This window comes from Cervus canadensis, chromosome 26 (assembly GCF_019320065.1).
Source record: "Cervus canadensis isolate Bull #8, Minnesota chromosome 26, ASM1932006v1, whole genome shotgun sequence".
In the NCBI taxonomy this organism is placed as follows: domain Eukaryota; kingdom Metazoa; phylum Chordata; class Mammalia; order Artiodactyla; family Cervidae; genus Cervus; species Cervus canadensis.
Genome location: NC_057411.1, coordinates 9558536 through 9579095, shown reverse-complemented (window position 1 = coordinate 9579095; position 20560 = coordinate 9558536). Strand labels below are relative to the sequence as shown.

At 37.0% G+C, this 20560-nt stretch overlaps 1 long non-coding RNA gene across 1 annotated transcript in view; it reads left to right on the top strand.

Moving 5' to 3' along the window:
- The first annotated feature begins 236 nt into the window (after window positions 1–236).
- LOC122428284 overlaps window positions 237–20560 on the top strand; it is a 41107-nt gene continuing 20783 nt past the window's right edge. Inside the window, exon 1 of the long non-coding RNA XR_006265682.1 lies at window positions 237–396. This is a non-coding gene — a long non-coding RNA (uncharacterized LOC122428284). The remainder of the gene's footprint in view (window positions 397–20560) is intronic.

Below are 20560 nucleotides of genomic sequence, written 5' to 3'. Positions count from 1 at the left end.
GATTCCATTCCCTCCCTTGGGTCTGGGTGGTTTGGACCTGTGAATATAATGGCGTATCATTGTCGCGATTGTGTGACTTTATATGGTAGAAGAGCTGTTGTAGATATGAAAAAATCCCCCATCAGTTGACTTTGAACTAATCAAAAGAGAGATTTTACTATGTGAGCCTGATGTAATAATTTGAGTCCTTAAAAGAAGTCAGAGAGTCAAACAGCAGACTTTCCTGCTGTCCTTGAGGAAGCCAGCTACCACATCCTGAACTGCCTATTGGATTGGGACCTTTGGCGGGGTCCTGAGGGTAGCCTCTAAGAGTTGAGAGTATTCCATTTTGCGGCTAGCAAGAAAAGGGAGACTTCCTTCTCTACAGCAACAGGGACTGAATTCTTCCAACAACCAGTAAGTTTGAAAGATGACCTGAGACTAGAATGAGATTGCAGTTCTGGCTAACACCTTGATTTCAGTCTGGTGAGATTCTGAGCATGGGAGCCATCTAACCCGTACTTACATTCTTGACCCAAGGAAATTTGTATGATACGTTAGTGTGGTTGTAAATAGCTAAATTTGAGTAATTTGTCATATAGCAATAGAAAGCCTAATATACTACAAATGGGTCATTTTTTAAATGGCATAGTATTTAATGAAAAAACTTTTCATGGAATAATACTTACAAAAATTAGTATTTGCTAGTATGAATATGATACTTTAAAAAATCCTGTGCTTGTGGACACTTTGATCAGACAGGAGGTATTTAAATTTCTAGACAGACTGGTGAAACTCCCAGGAGGTCATCACTAGGCAAATTTTTTGATGATGAGGGATAATTGTTTGTTGCTTTAGAAATTCCCTCATTAAAAAGTACAAAATGAATATAATATTACCTTAGTACACAGGTTTTGCTTATATATGATGAAGTTAAACTATGAATTCTCAAATAAAATATGATTCATATTTTAAGTGCCAAACCATTACTCTCACTATGTTCAAGAATTAACTACATTTTTTTTACAGGAAATGGTTGGCTAAGTTTTAATGCTTATCTACATGAAATAGTACTGTGTATACTTTTGATTTGCATGGGCACAAATAACTAAACACAAGCCCTAATGTTCTGGTTATGAAATCTTTGAGATTAAATTATTTTCTGTAGATAAAACAATAAGTACATATGGGTTACAAATGCAATTCTTGAAATCTATTAGCAAAGATGACTTTTAATTTTGTTTTCTTTTCTATTGGGGGATACATATTTCATGAAGTTGCACATGCTTTCAAATTATTACTGAAGTAGTCATCCTTGAATACCTCCTCTAAACGTTTCATTCATGATATGTCGACCAACTTGTTTCCTCATATCTAAGTAACAAGCAAGGTGATTTTAAGAATGCTATGACTTTACTATATTATCTTACACTTTTATTCATTAGTCACAAAAGTACATTTAAACACTTGTAGATTATTTTACTTTCCCTAACTCTTCTCTCCTGTCTCTAATGAAGAATTACATATTTCCCTTTCTATCTCCTTGCCAGGTGGCTTGCCAACCCTCTCATTTGTTTAAATACTTTCTGACCGCTTGGTCAGTCTTGGCTCTGTGACTTGTGAGAGACAAGGAAATCAGAGCAAAAGAGATCTTTTCACTTTGAGATGGAGGCTTTTAGAATATTATGCACTGCTGAGGGATGTTTTTGATGTGCTATAAGAAGAGGTGTGCCAGATAGGAGCTAATCTCTCAGCCTGACCTGAAAATGAAAAAATCTTGGGGAGGGGAGTAAAAGTGTATCCTGACAACCAGAACTGAGCTACAACTGACCGGCACTATTCATATACAAACCTTTTGTTGTTTTATAAGCTTTTGATATTAGTTTCTACAACAAAAGTCAGTAATACAGTCTGAAATTTAATTTTCTCTGAGATAAAAATATCATTTATCTGAACTGATAAGCACTTCAATAGTTTTCTAATGCCTTTAGACTAAAAATCAAAGTCTTAACTTGTTTACAAAATCCTGTATGATTGGGCCTATACTGGATTTTTTTTTTTTTAACAGTTTTTAGAATTCACCATACATTCTCTCTGTATCAGAAATTCTGCCCTATCCCCTTTCCACCAGGAGAAATAGTATATTCAGTGATCTTATAGTTATGATTAAATGATTAATGTCTTTTTATCCTACTTCATTTTCTCTCCAAGATAATAAGGATTGTGTTGTTTGTTCATCATTTTTTTCCACAGTACCTATCACAGTGCTGGAGCATAGTAGAAGCCTAATAAATATATGTTAAATGAAGCAAAAAATGAAATAAATTGATGTACCATCTTTATCCCAAAAGACATCATATGTTTCTTCAGATTTAGAGTCATGTTCCCTTAATTTTTAAAAACATTATTTCCAAAGACTCAGTATACGTGTTTCTATAAGAAATGTGCTTTAAAATATTACGGAATATTTATTAAGTCAAAAGCAGAACTAGAATATTGCACATTCCAATTTAATATTATTTCTCATGAAGCAAGAATCTATTTTCACTTTTCTTAGTCTAAGACTGTTGAATGGTTTTCTGTTGTCATAGTAACACTACTGAGTTTTTATACTGGTTTTCCCCATATTTTAAACATCATATTATTTCATTAAAGAACTTAAAAATTTTGAGGCAAGTAATATTGTCTGCTCCTGATGGCTAAAATACACACAATTTCATATGCTTTCTGCATATATTTAAATTTGACTTTTAAATTACACTTATTTTAATGGAACTCCTCTCTTTTGTGCTTTGAGCTTCATATGTTCCAACTTACAGAGTCAGTCTTCATGCTTCCTTAAGTTTATTTTTCTCGGTATGTGTTCTTAATAAAAAAGCATTGCTTTAATCCATCAAATATAAGGATTTACTATTCAGACCCGAAAAGAAACATGGTATAGTGTAAAGTGAGTTTAGAATAGACCAGAGAGCAATTCTATAAGGTATATTCAGAATCCATTACACTAAGCAAAGATTGGAGGCATATGGCCAAGATGTTGACTGGAATATTGTTGGGTAAGTAAACATGAAGGTATAATACATTGGTATATATGGGTCAAAAAGGAAAGATGAGTATTTTCCTTCTGACTCCTAAGCAAGTATAGCTGGTGTTCTTATTTTTAGGAGACTATGTATAGCTTGAACAAGGAGAAAATGTTGGAAAAGGGTTATCAGTAACTTGGATATGGTTGTGGTAGGTCTTTCCACAAGTTAGTATTCTCAGCATTTTTGTCTATTATTAATATTAAGTGTTTTAAACTGATAAAAAATTTGGGATAAAATCATAATGTATGGTTTTTAGATTAGATAGCTGATTTTCTGTGCATTTTGTGCTTCTGTTTTGAATCTGGCAGTTATATTTTTCTCTAAGTGTTGAGACAATATTTAGGATGTTTATAAAAATGCAGCTATGAAAATTCAGCAAAGAGGCCATTCAGAAACTGGTCAGATTTTTGGTGACCAAATTTTCACGTGCTAATTAGATGATTTACCCATCCAATATTCTTGTCTGGGAAGTTCCCTGGACAGAGGAGTCTGGCAGGCTATAATCCATGGGGTTGCAAAGAGTCAGACACAACTGAGTGACTGAGCATGCACATTAGATGATCTGGTACTTTGATTACTAAATGTTAAATAACACCCTTTTTCTTTCCACAAATAATACTGTAATTTTAATCTGTTACTGCTAAGTCACGTCAGTCGTGTCCAACTCTGTGCGACCCCATAGACGGCAGCCCACCAGGCTCCCATCCCTGGGATTCTCCAGGCAAGAACACTGGAGTGGGTTGCCATTTCCTTCTCCAGTGCATTTCTTTCTATTTTATATTATAGAGTAAATGAATTTTTGAGACAAGTAAAGGAACTCAGTGATAGAGTTTGGGGAATGGGACGAAAGAAGAAAACAACAAAATAAGTGGAGAAAATCAGCAAATTATTTTATTTGCTTGGAATACTAAACAAACTCTAAATTTCTGGAAATGAAGAAAGAGAAATAAAGAAAGGGAATGTTTTGGTTATTTTAAGTTTCCAGGACCACAGATTTATTATTTGGGTATACAAATTTAGATTTTGCAGGGAAATATAGTATAGTGCTGTGCTGATAGAACCCATACCCTATAATAGATGGTATTACAAATGTGCTCTAAATTGTGAGATATTCATGTTAGGGAATCTTTTTTGTTCTCTGCAATTAGTGCTTTGTGTACCCTAATTAACTCAATGCCCATCAATTAGCAGTATTGTTCACGACCTAAAAAACACATTTTAGTAAAATGTGCATATAAATGCTAGATTATGAAGTAATTCTTTCTAGCCTCATTGTATTGACTTGAATACTGTTGGTAGTGATGATGATTACTATCATAACAATAGTAATAATTTATTTTCTGCATAATATGGAACAGGTACATTGTCTTTTCATCTTAACAAATCAATGGGGTAAATATTCAGTTCCAATTTTGTGGCTGTGGATACTGAAGCACAAACAAATTATTTAACCTTTAGTAAAGATTATAAACTACATAATAAGTATTTTAGGGGACTTGAACAAATGGTTTTTTAGGATTTCCCATGCTTTTTCTATTATGCCACAGTACTTCTTTAAATTCAAAATTGACAGATGTAATGAGAATGGTAGAGTACTTACCTGTCCGAACGTACTTAGGACACTAAAAACAGATTCTTTTCATTGTAATACAATAGGTAATGGTTTCCATGGTATTTCTTCTTTGGAGCTATATGTGGAACTAAGAAGTCAAAGGTCACCCATTCAACGTTTACTTAGAATTATGCACAAAGTATTATTTTAGGTCCTAGAAAAGAAAAGTTACAAAATAGCTCTCACCAACAAACATGTTTAGTTTGCATAAATTTTGCCCTTCAACAATTGTATGAGAATGAAGGGCAGGTTTCCTCGTTTTGCATGAGGAAGTTGTGGACAAATATGTTCTTCTGAATCATAATGGAGTAACATGCCCTTGAAAAGATATTATATATGGGATTAAGAATGGTGTACATTTATTAAGAAATATGAAATAATTTGCCCACTAGAGACTTTTGAAAATTGGAAAATGTTATTTTCTAGTGTACAGACTATGTGGTGTAGAGTATGAATAGTTGGAAGTTTGGTAGGAGACCAAAAACTCTAATTTGATGGCTTAGATGACCTACTCAGGGGACAGAGAATGTAACCAATAAAATTCCATTTTATTAATGAGGCAGTCTTTCCTAGCTGTGGAAAGTTCAGGAGTCAAACTACACACACACACACACACACACACACACACACACTTACCATGTGTCTGTCTTTGGGAAATTTTCTAAATCCCTCTGAGCTTCAGTCTCTCTGGATGATACTACTTGGTAATATCATCAGTAAATGTATGGCAATGCTACTTAATACTCAAAATGTCAGGCATACAAGAAATTTCTAATCACACTAGTTCTATTCTTGTCAGCTCCCTTTACACCTTGTTTGGTTTATCCTATTTCCAGACTCTTGGCCAGAATTTGCATTTTTCCTTCTTTCTCAAATTGTAGATCTCAAAAGGCATGGCTTCAATCTTTCTCATAACATTTCGGTTTTTGCCATGCATTGACATGAATCAGCCATGGATTTACATGTGTTCCCCATCTTGAACTCCCCTCCCACCTCCCTCCCCATCACATCCCAAATAAATGAAAAAAAATATATATATATATAAACCAAAAGAAAAAAATTTTCAGTAGTATACTTATACAAGTGACTGTCAAGGAAAACATAACAATGTTTACATGAGTGTTAAGTCAGTTTTGCCTCTATTCACTATTCTTCAAAACTTCAATAGACTTGTCCCACCCTTTTAGATGGGAGAAAGGGAGAATAAATGCTTACACCCTATGTAGAGTTGACAGAAAGGAAAGCAAAAGGCAAAAGGGAGGGAGGGAGGAAGAAAGGGGAGACCAGTTGAGTCTCCATTATTGAAGAAGAAGCAAGATATGTGATTGGGAAGCTCCCAAGGATTTGAATAGGAAAAAATTGCAGAGCAAAGTTGAGAAAAAGCTAATATATCAGTGTGAAACAGATAAGAACTCTTCCTTAGATAAACTGAGTAATTAGTGACGTAAATAAAAACCAAGACCAAGAACCGTGAAATAGTTTATTTCAAAATAGTTAGCTATTCTCTGTCATATGATTGAATGTAGATTAGTTGTATAGAGAGGCTGTTCTGAAGAGTTTCTGAACATAATCACTACGTTCAGCTCACATAATGTCTCTTCCAGAAATTGTGGAAGATATTTAGGTGAAGGGTTAATAAAACTGCCCTGGTTTACATTTTGAGCATCATACTAGTATCTAACTTGACTGTTCAATAAATTAAGTGAAAGTGAAGTGAAAGTTACTCAGCCATGACTGACTCTTTGTGACCCCATGGTCTAAAGAGTCCATGGAATTCTCCAGGCCAGAATACTGGAGTGGGTAGACTTTCCTTTCTCCAGGGGAATCTTCCTAACCCAGGGATTCAACCCAGCTTGCCCACATTGCAGGCAGATTCCTTACCAGCTGAGCCACAAGGGAATTAGGTAAATTATAATTTGCTTAATAAAATTTTATATTTGCTTGACTGTTGTGACAATCTGATTTTTAAAAATTCCACAGTTTAAAAAAAAAAAAAGCTTTGGGCAGCTAACTAAGCTACCAAAACATCAACAGATAATCTATAATCAAGAACCTTTGAATTTAGAGAAAAAAAGATTTCTGGATTACTGATAGCTACTACTGTGAGAGTTTTTATATGTAATATCCAAGTAAGATCGGGAAAGCAACTAAACTTTTATGTGCATTAACTTTTTGTCAGGCATTGTGGTTATAAGTTACCTTAGTTAACTGATTCAGTTCAGTTCAGTTGCTCAGTCATGTCTGACTCTTTGTGACCCCGTGGACCGCTGCACGCCAGGCTTCCCTGTCTGTTACCAACTCCCAGAGCTTTCTCAAACTGATGTCCATCGAGTCGGTGATGACATCCAACCATCTCATCCTCTATAGTCCCTTTTCTCCTGCTTTCAATCTATCCCAGCATCAGGGTCTTTTCCAATGAGTCAGTTCTTTGCATCAGGTGGCCAAAGTATTGGAGTTTCAGCTTCTACATCAGTCCTTCCAGTGAATATTCAGGACTGATTTTCTTTAGGATGGACTGGTTGGATCTCCTTGCTGTACAGGGGACTCTCTGGAGTCTTCTCCAACACCACAGTTCAAAAGCATCATTTCTTCGATGCTGTTTTCTTTATAGTCCAACTCTCACATCCATACATGACTATTGGAAATACCATAGCTTTGACTAGATGGACCTTTGTTGGCAAAATAATGTCTCTGCTTATTAATATGCTTTCTAGGTTGGTGATAACTTTTCTTCTAAGGAGCAAGCATCTTTTAATTTCCTGGCTGCAGTCACCATCTGTAGTGATTTTGCAGCCCCCCAAAATAAAGTCAGCCACTGTTTCCACTGTTTCCCCATCTATTTGCCTTGAAGTGATGGGACCAGATGCCATGATCTTAGTTTTCTGAATGTTGAATTTTAAGCCAACTTTTTGATTCTCCTCTTTCACTTTCATCAAGAGGCTCTTTAGTTCTTCTTCACTTTCTGTCATAAGCGTGATGTCATCTGCATATCTGAGGTTATTGATATTTCTTCCAGCAATTATGGTCCACTGGAGAAGGGAATGGAAAGCCACTTCATACACTTGCCTGAGAACCCCATGAAAGTATGAAAAGGCAAAAAGATAGGACACTGAAAGATAAACTCCCCAAGCCAGTAGGTGCCCAATATGCTACTGGAGATCAGTTAATTGATTAGGTGACATCATTGCTTTGAAACTAGACTCTTAAAATCCGCACAATTGCAGGAGAGAAATTACCAGTGACTGGAAGGAGTTTTTTTAAGAGAGAAGAAAAATGCAAAGATATTATTGTATTCTCAGACTTTCTTACTACTTTAAAATTCTTCTCTTAAATTCTTATCTCTATCCCCAAATTTTAGGCATACTCTTATTTGGCTGCATAAAGACACAGCTATGCCAGGAATACATTAGATGCCATTACCCATTCTGGAAATCCATTATACCAGGTATATTTTCTTGATGCTTACGCATAACTTCCATTAACGTTAATGAGAGTTGCATTCATGCATGGAGTAGAGAATAGATCCATTATCTCTAAAGGGCAGTTTCCCTTTTAATACATTGCTCAAGTTTTATTACATGTTTCCCTTTTGTTTATATTATGAAGTTTCAGTTCTTCATTTATAGAAAGTGGCATATAACCATGGAATGAAATACTTCTGTTGGAGAGTTCTTCCAGAGAATTTTTAGGCCATGAGAATGAGGTTGTTGTTGTTGAGTTGCTAAGTTGTGTCTGACTCTTCACAACCCCATGGACTGCAGCATGCTGGCTTCCCTGTCCTTTTAACTGCACCCTGGCATTTGCTCAAATTTATATCCATTGAGTCAGTGATGCTATCAATGTGGAATGTGAAAGTATTATCTTTTAAAGTCCCTGTTCTTATAAAACTGTTGCAACCTTAGATTCATTTAGAACCTGTAACATACTATATATTTAAGTCAAAAACTATTTTAGTAGTTACTGAATCAATTGTTGATATTTGCAATCATTTTCAAACCTACATTAAGCAATTCCTCTAGCAACTTACTTTTAATAGAAGGTAAAGGAAGCTATTAATGAAAACTTAGGTATTTCTATAGAGTTGGGTTAAGTTATGTAGTCCCAAGAAAAATATTTTGGGTTTCTTTCTTATGGGCTAAGAGTCTTAAACAAGAAAAAGAAAAAAGAAATAGAGTTTTTTTTACAACTATTTTATGGGTAGATTTAAATAATAGTAGGAACTAATCATGAAAAAGATTGCCCTGTTATCTCCTATATTCTTCTAAATACTTCCATATGGATTTCCTCTTAGACATTTCCTCATCACTGATATGGATAATGAAATGAGCTACCCTTCAAAGAGGTAATTTTATAGTGATACAAATATAAAATGTTAATCCTCTTTTGTCTCATATACTAAACAAAAATATATTGAGCCAACAAAACACCACTCACACATATAACAGTCTGTTCATCTTACTTGTTATACTATATTAATTAATAAAAGCATAGCCTTCACAAACCGTTGTCATTGCTTTATAATTATTAACATATAAATAGTATTTCCATTTAAGCAAAGTGACCTAAAATGATTTTTTTCCCTCCTAAATTGGTGGCTAAAAATAAATCTTCAGACTCAAAGCCATCTAGAGAAAGTAAATGTAGTGATTTTTCTTTTGCTAAATTACTCAGCAAAATGCATTTAATAATTACCAATATTACCAATAATAGATAATTACTGATAATTAATGATAAAGATGTGACACCATTCCATTTGTACTGGGACCTTGTAGAGTAACTGTTCAATAATTGAAATTGGATTTGCAGCTGTCTATCAATAGCATTGACAATATTTAGTCTTTCATTTTTTTCACCATTTTTTCCTCATTTCTATCTTGTTCAGTAACACCTGAATTTTCTCTTTTAGAATACTTATGTCCATCTAACTGAGTTCTTGAGTAGATCAGATCTCTAGAATGCTGCCTTTATATCACCTTCATCTATTTCACATACTATGAATGGTTAGCATTTCTCATGCTGGTTCCATGCCATTGCGTACTGTATCACATCAATCACAAAATTTCTAAGATTTTCTCATTGCCAAATTTCATTTCCATGTAGCTCTGTATATCTCTTAATCTCCATCTCTTCATCAGACAAAGTCTTACACTGTGACCCCTAATTTTAGTTGGAAAAATCAATGCCCAGTATAAGATAATGCATTGTTTAGTTTTCTTTGTAAAAGGGGTGGTCATGCAACTAATTATAACTAATGTAATACACATGAAACTGTTACATGGGACGTTTCGTGTAGCTACTTAAAGAGAGCTGACAATTGAAAGGGCTCCTTTCACAAGAACTTGACTTTTTTATTCTAACTCAAGTTTGCTTGTGTTTGCTGGGTTAGGTCTCATCTGGACATCAATAGGTGACATTGAGGATGGAAAACGTGTGCCAGAAGCAGAACATAAATATGGGAACTCGAATCTCCCTAAATATTGTTTTACATGAGATATGAATAATCTTACATGGGTTTAAATTTGACTAATATATAATGGGTTCCTCTGTTAGGTGTAGAAAAAAACAAACCCCAGCCTTTGAAAACTGCTCATTCTTTAGTCCTTCTTTTGCATGGCAAATGTTTTATCTAGTTGTTTAGGCCCAAGCCCTTGAAGAAATCTTTCATTCTTTTCCTCACAGTCTTCTGCTAGTATGTAAAACATCCTCAAGGCTCTACCATCAAAATATATCCAGAATCTAACTACTTCTCACCATGTCTACTCGATCATCATCTTGATCCAAGCAACAAGTAGGTTGACTTATGTATCTTTTCAAAGAACAACATTGGGTTTCCTTAATTTTCTTTATTGTTTCTTTTCTGTTTTAAATTGTACTGATTTCTGCTTTTGCCTTTATTATCTCCTTCCTTCCCCTTGCTTTGGGCTTATATATTTCTCATTTATCCAGTTTCTGAAGGCAGAAACTGTTGAGGAGAAAAAACAATTTTTCTTCTACCTTTCTATATCTTGTGCTTTCCTGGTGGCTCAAACGGTAAAGAATCTGCTGGCAATGTGGGAGACCAAGGTTCGATCCCTGGGTCAGGAAGATCCCCTGGAGAAGGGAATGGCTGTCCATTCCAGTATTCTTGCTGGAGGATTTCATGGACAAAGGAGTTTGGTGAGCTACAGTCCATGGGGGCACAAAGAGTTGGATATGACTAAGGGACTAACACATTTACTTTTTAATTTCTGAGTGTTAGCTAAGATCCCTGTAATAAAAGACAAATTAGCAAAAAAAAAAAAAAAAATTTAACATGTGTACCTCATTTGAGACACCTAGGGAAAAATGAATCTAACTCAAAGAAGTAGCTTAGAATTCAGCCATAAGTATCATCTCAGGAGGAAAAGGGTAGGGGCTTGTAGGTTTCCTAGGGGAGAGTAGACGACATTTTGGAAAGATGAATGGGCCCTTAGAAGACATGGGAAGTATGATATTCGGAGACAGTTTTTCTGGTGTGGTGTCAATTTCTAGTCTCATCTTCTAAGATAACGTCAATTTTCCCCAGTGATGAAACTCCTGGGGAGGCGGTTTATGACAACTCAGTCACTTTTAGAAGGTCTGTCACTAAGTATATATGAAAAATTCAGAAAGGGCTTCTCCCTCAATTTGCTATATTTCAAGTGCTATATCTCAAGTGACTCTACACATGGGCATCACCAGATGGTCAATACCGAAATCAGATTGATTATATTCTCTGCAGCCAAAGATGGAGAAGCTCTATATAGTCAGCAAAAACAAGACCAAGAGCTGACTGTGGCTCAGATCATGAACTCCTTATTGCAAAATTCAGGCTTAATTGAAGAAAGTAGGGAAAACCAGTAGACCATTCACGTATGATGTAAATAAAATTCCCTATGATTATACAGTGGACATGACAAATTCAAGGGATTAGATTTGATAGACAGAGTACTAGAAGAACTATGGACAGAGGTTCATAACATTATACAGGAGTCCGTGATCAAAATCATCCCCAAGAAAATGAAATGTAAAAAGCCAAAATGGTTGCCTGAGGAGGTCTTCCAAATAGCTGAGAAAAGAAGGGAAGCTAAAGGCAAAGGAGAAAAGAAAAGATATATCCATCTGAATACAGAGTTCTGAAGAATAGCAAGAAGAGATAAGAAAGCCCTACTAAGTGATCAGTGCAAAGAAATAGAGGAAACAATAGAATGGGAAAGATTAGAGATCTCTTTAAGAAAATTAGAGATACCAAGGGAATATTTCAGGCAAAGGTGGGCACAAGAAAGGGTAGAAATGGTATGGACCTAACAGAAGCAGAAGATATTAAGAAGAGGTGCAAGAATATACAGGAGAATTATACAGAAAAGATCTTAAAGACTCAGATAACCACGATGGTCTGATCACTCCCCTAGAGCCAGACATCCTGAAGTCTGAAGTCAAGTGGGCCTTAGGAAGCAACATGATGAACAAAGTTAGAGGAAGTGATGGAATTCCAGTTGAGCTATTTCAAATCCTAAAAGATGATGCTGTGAACATGCTGCACTCAATATGCCAGCAAATTTGGAAAACTCAGCAGTGGCCACAGGACTGGAAAAGTTCAGTTTTCATTCCAATCCCAAGGGAAGGCAATGCCAAAGAATGTTCAAATGACTGCACAATTCCAACTACCTCAAACTCTGGCAAAGTAATTCTCAAGGTTCTCCAAGCCAGGCTTCAGCACCACACGAACCAAGACCTTCCAGATGTTGAAGCTGGATTAAAAAAGGCAGATGAACCAGAAATCAAATTGCCAGCATCCATTGGATCATTGAAAAAGTAAGCGAATTCCAGAAAAACATCTACTTCTGCTTTACTGACTATGCCAAATCCTTTGACTGTGTGGATCAACAAACTGTGGAAAATTCTTAAAGAGATGGGAATATCCAGACCACCTTACCTGCCTCCTGAGAAACCTGTTTGCACATCAAGTAGCAACTGTTAGAATTGCACGTGGGACAACAGGCTGGTTCCAAACTGGAAAAGGAGTATGTCAAGGCTGTATATTGTCACCCTGCTAATTTAACTTTTGTGCAGAGCACATCATCAGAAATGGCAGGCTGGATGAAACACAAGCTGGAATCAAGATTTCCAGGAGAAATATCAAGAACCTCAGACATGCAGATGACACTACCTTTAGGGCAGAAAGTGAAGAACTAAAGAGCCTCTTGATGAAGTTGAAAGAGGAGAGTGAAAAATCTGGCTTAAAACTCAACATTGAAAAAAGCAAGATCATGGCATCCAGTCCCACCACTTTATGCAAATGGATGGAGAAACAATGGAAACAATTAGAGACTTTATTTTTTTGGGCTCCAATCACTACAGATGGTAACTGCAGCCATGAAATTAAAGACACTTGGGTATGGAAATACAAAAAACCTCGAATAGCCAAAGCAATCTTGAGAAAGAAGAATGGAGCTGGAGGAATCAACCTGCCTGACTTCAGGCTCTACTACAAAGCTACAGTCATCAAGACAGTATGGTACTGGCACAAAGACAGAAATATAGATCAAAGGAACAGAATAGAAAGCCCAGAGATAAATCCACGAACCTATGGACACCTTATCTTCAACAAAGGAGGCAAGGATATACAATGGAAAAAAGACAACCTCTTTAACAAGTGGTGCTGGGAAAACTGGTCAACCCCTTATGAAAGAATGAGACTAGAACACTTTCTAACACCATACACAAAAATAAACTCAAAATGGATTAAAGATCTAAATGTAAGACCAGAAACTATAAAACTCCTAGAGGAGAACATAGGCAAAACACTCTCTGACATAAATCTCAGCAGGATCCTCTATGACCCACCTCCCAGAATATTGGAAACAAAAGCAAAAATAAACAAATGGGAACTAATTAAACTAAAAGCTTTTGCACAACAAAGGAAACTCTAAGCAAGGTGAAAAGAAAGCCTTCAGAATGGGAGAAAATAATAGCAAACGAAGCAACAGACAAAGGATTAATTTCAAAAATATACAAGCAACTCCTGCAGCTCAATTCCAGAAAAATAAATGACCCAATCAAAAAATGGGCCAAAGAACTAAACAGACATTTCTCCAAAGAAGACATACAGATAGCTAACAAACACATGAAAAGATGCTCAACATCACTCATTATCAGAGAAATGCAAATCAAAACCACAATGAGGTACCATTACACGCCAGTCAGGATGGCTGCTATCCAAAAGTCTACAAGCAATAAATGCTGGAGAGGGTGTGGAGAAAAGGGAACCCTCTTACACTGTTGGTGGGAATGTAAACTAGTACAGCCACTATGGAGAACAGTGTGGAGATTCCTTGAAAAACTGGAAATAGAACTGCCATATGACCCAGCAATCCCACTCCTGGGCATACACACCGAGGAAACCAGATCTGAAAGAGACACGTGCACCCCAATGTTCATTGCAGCACTGTTTATAATAGCCGGGACATGGAGGCAACCTAGATACTCATCAGCAGACGAATGGATAAGGAAGCTGTGGTACATATACACTATGGAATATTACTCAGCCATTAAAATGACTTCATTTGAATCAGTTCTAATGAGTTGGATGAAACTGGAGCCCATTATACAGAGTGAAGTAAGCCAGAAAGATAAAGACCAATACAGTATGCTAACACATATATATGGAATTTAAAAAGATGGTAGCGATAACCCTATATGCAAAACAGAAAAAGAGACAGAGATGTACAGAACAGACTTTTGGACTCTGTGGGAGAAGGTGAGGGTGGGATGTTCTGAGAGAATAGCATTGAAACAAGTATACTATCAAGGGTGAAACAGATCACCAGCCCAGGTTGGATGCATGAGACAAGTGCTCAGGGCTGGTGCACTGGGAAGACCCAGAGGGATCGGGTAGAGAGGCAGGTGGGAAGGGGGAGGGGGGATCGGGATGGGGAACACATGTAAATCCATGACTGATTCATGTCAATGTATGGCAAAAATCACTACAATATTATAAAGTAATTAGCCTCCCACTAATAAAAATAAATGAAAAAAAAAAAAAAGACAGTTGGTCCTTGGAGGGAATGTTATGACCAACCTAGACAGCATATTAAAAAGCAGAGATGTTGCTTTGCCAACAAAGGTCTGTCTAGTCAAAGCTATGGTTTTTCCAGTGATCTTGTATGGAAGTGAGAGTTGTACTATAAAGAAAGCTGAGCGCCAAAGAATTGATGTTTTTGAAATGTGATGTTGGAGAAGTCTCTTGAGAGACCTTTGGACTGCAAGTAGATCCAACCAGTCCATCCTAAAGGAAATCAATCCTGAGTATTCATTGGAAGAACTGATGCTGAAGCTGAAACTGCAATACTTTGGCCACCTGATGTGAAGAGCTGACTTATTAGAAAATTCCCTGATGCGGGGAAAGATTGAATGTAGGAGAAGGAGACAACAGAGGATGAGATGGTTGGATGGCATCATTGACTCGATGGACACGAATTTGAGCAACTCCGGAAGTTGGTGATGGACAGGGAAGCCTGGCGTTTTGCAGTCCATTGGGATCGCAAAGTGTCAGACATGACTGAGTGACTGAACTAAACTGACGTGTTTATAGTTAAAAATAAGCAATCTGCCAAAGTGGACATATTTTGGAGAGGTACATTCTGCTACCCTTTAAAGCTTGGTTTACAGATTTTCCTATCTTCTGTTCTTGTATGAATCTCCAATGGCAAAGTTTTTATTCTAAGCACTGTTTCAGATTTTTTCATCAGATTTTGATGTTGTAGTTTTATTTTCAATAGTATAAAATAAATTCTAATATTCCTGATACACAGTGTTTATTTAGAATATATTTTAACTTCCAAATATATGGAGGTTTTCCTAATATCTTTCTGTTATTTATTTCCAGTTCATCTCCTTTTTGGTGATTCTTGCTCCAGGTAAAAGGAATAAGCATATTTCATCCTGTCTGTTCTACTAAATGATCTTTAAAACTTAGACAAAATGTATGAAGCAGTGATCTGAGGACTCTAAAAATTAAATAGAAACAAAAGAAGCCCCCAAATTTTAATGTCATTAGACTGCTAGTGAGTTTATCATCCCCCCCTCTGCCCCGCCCCTTATTTCCTATCCTGGACTCAAGGCAGTCTGAAACTCACAAGTGGACATTAACAAAGACAGACACAGCTCCAGGAGAAGTTCTCCATTTCATGACTGATGAGCAGGGAAGAGATCCGTTAGCAATAGTGGTGACAGCATAGGCCCACTAGTGCCTAAAATTACGAGGGAAGAGAAACTTCCTCTCTAATCAGAGGAACTGTGCTCTCAAGGGGGTGGAATAAAGCCTTGTCTCTCTCCATCCTACCCTAGGGGCTTCCCTGGTAGCTCAATTGGTAAATAATCTGCGTGCCGTGCAAGAGACCCTGGTTAGATTCCTGGGTCAAGAAGATCCCCTGGAGAAGGCATAGGCTATCCACTCCAGTATTCTTGGAGTGGTGACTCCGAGGTGACTCAGATGGTAAAGAATCCACCTGCAATGCAGGAGACCTGGGTTCGATTGGGGAGATCCCCTGGAGGAGGGCATGGCAATGCACTCCAGAATTCTTGCCTGGAGAATCCTCATGCACAGAGGAGCCTGGAGAGCTACAGTCCATGGGGTCACAAAGAGTTGGACACAACTGAACAATTAAGCACACACAGCACATCCTAAGCTATTCCTTGCCAGGAAGCGTGTGGTACAGTGAGGCTAACAGAGCCGCTGCTTTCTGCATGGAAGACTAAAGGGGAGCCTTGATGAACTGAAAGTTACTCAGGGAATCATAGAGAGGAAGCAGCTTGAAAACCTACCCCATATAAATTTGATATAAACTCTTGGGATCACCCGTCAGATGTATATGCACAGATGTGACCCTAAAGAGCATGTGTGCTATTGTGCTCAGTCATGTGTGACTCTTTGGGATCCCATGGAGTGTAGTCAGCCAGGCTTCTCTGTCCATGAAATTTTCCAGGCAAAAATACTGGAGAGGATTGCCATGCTTCCTTCAGGGGATCAAACCCACATCTCTTGTATCTCCTGCCTTGGCAGGCAGGTTCTTTACCACTAGCACCACGTGGGAAGTTCTAAATAGCATACAAACAGCTTTGAGTGATGAACCATGGGAGTGATTCCCAATCTAGTCCCAGGCTGATCAAACCAATAAGTGACAAATACACAGGATGTGTCTAAAAAGCACGATAAAGCCATTAAAAATAGAACAAGCTATGGAACATTGGTCAGGTCTTGAAACCTGTACCCACTGGGATTGAATACCTGCCAAAACAAAGACATCAACATAGTACTTGTAAAAGATACAAAGCCTCATAGCAGAGTGTTCAAAATGTCTAGAGTAAAAATCCAAAATTACTCAGCACAGAAAGAATCAGGAAAATCATAACGCACATGGAAAAGATGATTAACAGGTTCCAACCCAAAGATGATAGAATTGTTTACAAACACAATCAATCGGCTGTTGTAAAATCAGTGGGGAGATGGTATCAATGTGACTTTTACTTTGGTATTGACCTGATCACTTGTATTAAGACTATCTCACAGAATTCATGTCCCCCTGGAACATGAAAGTGTGACCTTTTTTGTAAATAAGGTCTGTGCAGATGTAATCAAGTTTAGATGCCATCATACTAGATTAGATTGGACCCTAAATCCAATGACTATTGTGAACTTAAGAGGGAAATTTGGAAATATAACACAGACAAGCAGGGAAAAAGGCCATAGAGAGACAAAGGAAGATACTGGAGTGAAGCCAAGGAATGACAAGCATTGGCAGTAATCATTAGAAGAAAGAAGAGGAAAAAATTTATTCTTTTCTAGACCCTCAAGAGGAAGCATGGCCCTACCAACAACTTGATCTTAGATTGTTAGTTTCCCACACTGTCAGAAAAATATAGTTCTGTTGTTTTACACCAGAGTTTGTGGTAGTTTGTTACTAAAATCTTATAAAACTGAGATATACTTAAGGTGGTGTCTGTCAAATTTCTCTATTGTATGATTACTGAAGTTCCCTTGTTAAATGCAAGTCACCCAATTCAACTTAGACACAAGGGGAGAGGAGTTAAACTTCACAATCTGGAGGGAAGAATAGCAACAAATTTGTGGACACATGGTAAAAATCACTGTAATTATTTACTATGGGGGAGATACTTTGAAGATTTGTAAGCATTCTGTTTCTCTTAACGGTTTTACTAGTTTTAGCATATATCAGTGAACTTTGCTCACAGCACCTACTAAGGTAATATTCTAGTTCCCTCAATTCTTCATTGAATTCTTCTATAATGAGATTTTTTTCCAACTCTCCATTTGTTTTTTAATCAATGATTTATATTATCACGGATTCAGTTCTGTTCAGTCGCTCACTCTTTGCTACCCCATGGGCTGCAGCATGCCAGGCTTCCCTATCCATCCCAACTCCCAGAGCTTGCTCAAACTCATGTCCATCGAGTCGGTGATGCCATACAACCATCTTATCCTCTGTATGGATTAAAGAATATTTATTATTCTTTGGGCATATAATTCACTATGGTCTTTGTTGTATTGTAATTGTATTTTATTGTATCACATTGTATTGTATTGTAAAAATTATTCTGGTCTTAGACATTGGGAGCTTTTTTTGTCTCTTTCTCTCTGACAAGGACCGTTATGTATTCTGCCTTTCTCAAGTCCTTATTTTCTCTATCATAGTGTATGATGCAGCAGATTCATCTTGTGTTTCTCAGTTATAGTGTTAGAATAAATCATTTCTTAAAGTGAAATCTTTTCACGTTAGTGGTTCAGTAATGTCTGACTCTTTGTGACCCTATGGACTGTAACCTGTCTGGTTCCTCTGTCCATGGAATTTTCCAGGCAAGAATACTGGAGTGGTTGCCATTTCCTCCTCCAGGGGATTTTTCCTACCCAGGGATCGAACCTGAGTCTTTTGCATTGCAGGTGGATTCTTTACCACTGAGCCACCAGGAAAGCCCTGAAATCTTTTTGGAGTCAGGCATTTAGAAATCATGATCTGGTGGTGGGGTGTGCTATATTACTCCTGGGTGTCACCTTTTACATTCTTAACTGACAAAACTAGCAAATACATGTATGATCACCAATCCATGTATGCACAGATATGTTTCACTGAACCTATTTATCGATATGCACATTAAGATAAAAACAAGTTCACAGATATATTTCTGAATTTAACCCAGCACCATGGGGCTTACTGTAGACATTTTGCTTTGCTTATTTGTAAGTATGTTCTCTGGAAGTGAGAAACTGGGTGCAATTTATTTGATTATATGTTTAATTATAATTTATTTAATTATATGTGTGTATATATATATGTATCGTACATTTATATGCTATATATAAAATGCGTTCAGAATTTCTAATCCATACCTCTATGAAAGACAAATTTACCAACAAGACAATAGTGGTTGTATATAATTTATTTTGTCTTGAGCCTATAGCAACCAGACAGAACATTGTTTTCAGGTTATTTAGGTCAGTTTTTTACCCCCTTCAGTGAAGTTATGTAACATATTTATAATGTGATGACATTTTTTTGGTCACAATCTACAATCCATCCTGAAATCTCTTGACTTGCTGATTGTTTTCTCTCTCTCTTTTTTCTAATCTGCATCCAGGGAAGTTCAGTCTTTGTTGTGTATAATTCTGTGTGTCTTGACATATGCATAGTCATGCATCTACTACCCTAGTCCTATGTGAAAAATAGGAAAATTTCATCACCATAAAATTTTCTCCCATGGACCCTTTGCAGGAAACCGCTCCCTCTACTCTAAACCTCCGGTATCACTGATTTGTCTTCTACCCCTGAAGATCTAACCTTTTCCAGAATGGGTCGTTTGTGCCACTGGTCAACTGTTTTTCAAAGTGTCCACATCATTTTACATTCTCACTAGCAGTGAATGTAGATCCCAATTTTTCCACATTCCACTAACATTTTTATTTTCTGTCATTTTGATTATAGTTATTCTAGTGGGTGTGAAGTGGTATCTCACTTTAGTTTTGATTTTTAATTTCCAAATGACTGAGTCTCTTTTTCATATTTATATTGACCATCTGCATGTCTTCTTTGAAGACATGTTTGTTCAGTTCCTTTGTGCAATTTTTAAATTGGTTATTGGACCTTTTATTATTGAATTATAGTAGTTTTAGATGTTCTGGATAATAGACCCTCATCGTATATATAATTTGCAAAAGTTTTCTCCAATTCTCTGTGTTGTCTTTTCACCTTTTGTAGTGTCTTTTTAAGTTCAGAAGTTTTAAATTTTGAAACCAAGTTTATCTGTTTTTTTCTGTAGTTTAGTGTGATGCCTTAGAATATAATTGCCTAATCCAAAGGTCCAAAGTTTTACATCTATATATATTTTTAAAGAGTTTTAAGGGCCCCGCCCCCGCCCGCTGTGCGCGCGCTGGCCGGGCAGCATGGCGGCGGCGGCGGGCGCCCCCCCCCCCAAAAAAAAAAAAAAAAAGAGTTTTATAACTTTAGCTCTTACAGTTAGATATTTCATCCATTTTGAGTTAATTTTTGTATATGCTCTGAGATGTGTATCCAACTTCATTCTTTTTAAAAAACTTTATTTATTTTTGGGTAAGCAGGGGCTAGTCTCCACGTGCAGTGGTGTGTGGCTTCTCCTTGTGATGGTTTCTATCACAGCTGAGCACAGGCCTAGGGCGTGTGAGCTCCTGCCCTCCAGAGCACAGGCTCATAGTTGTGGAACAGGGCTTAGTTGTTCTGCAGCATATGGAAACCTCCCTGTTCAGAAATGGAACCCCTGTCTCCTGTATTGGTAGGAAGATTCTTTACCACTGAGCCACCAAGGGAGCCCACAACTTCATTCTTTTGAATGTATC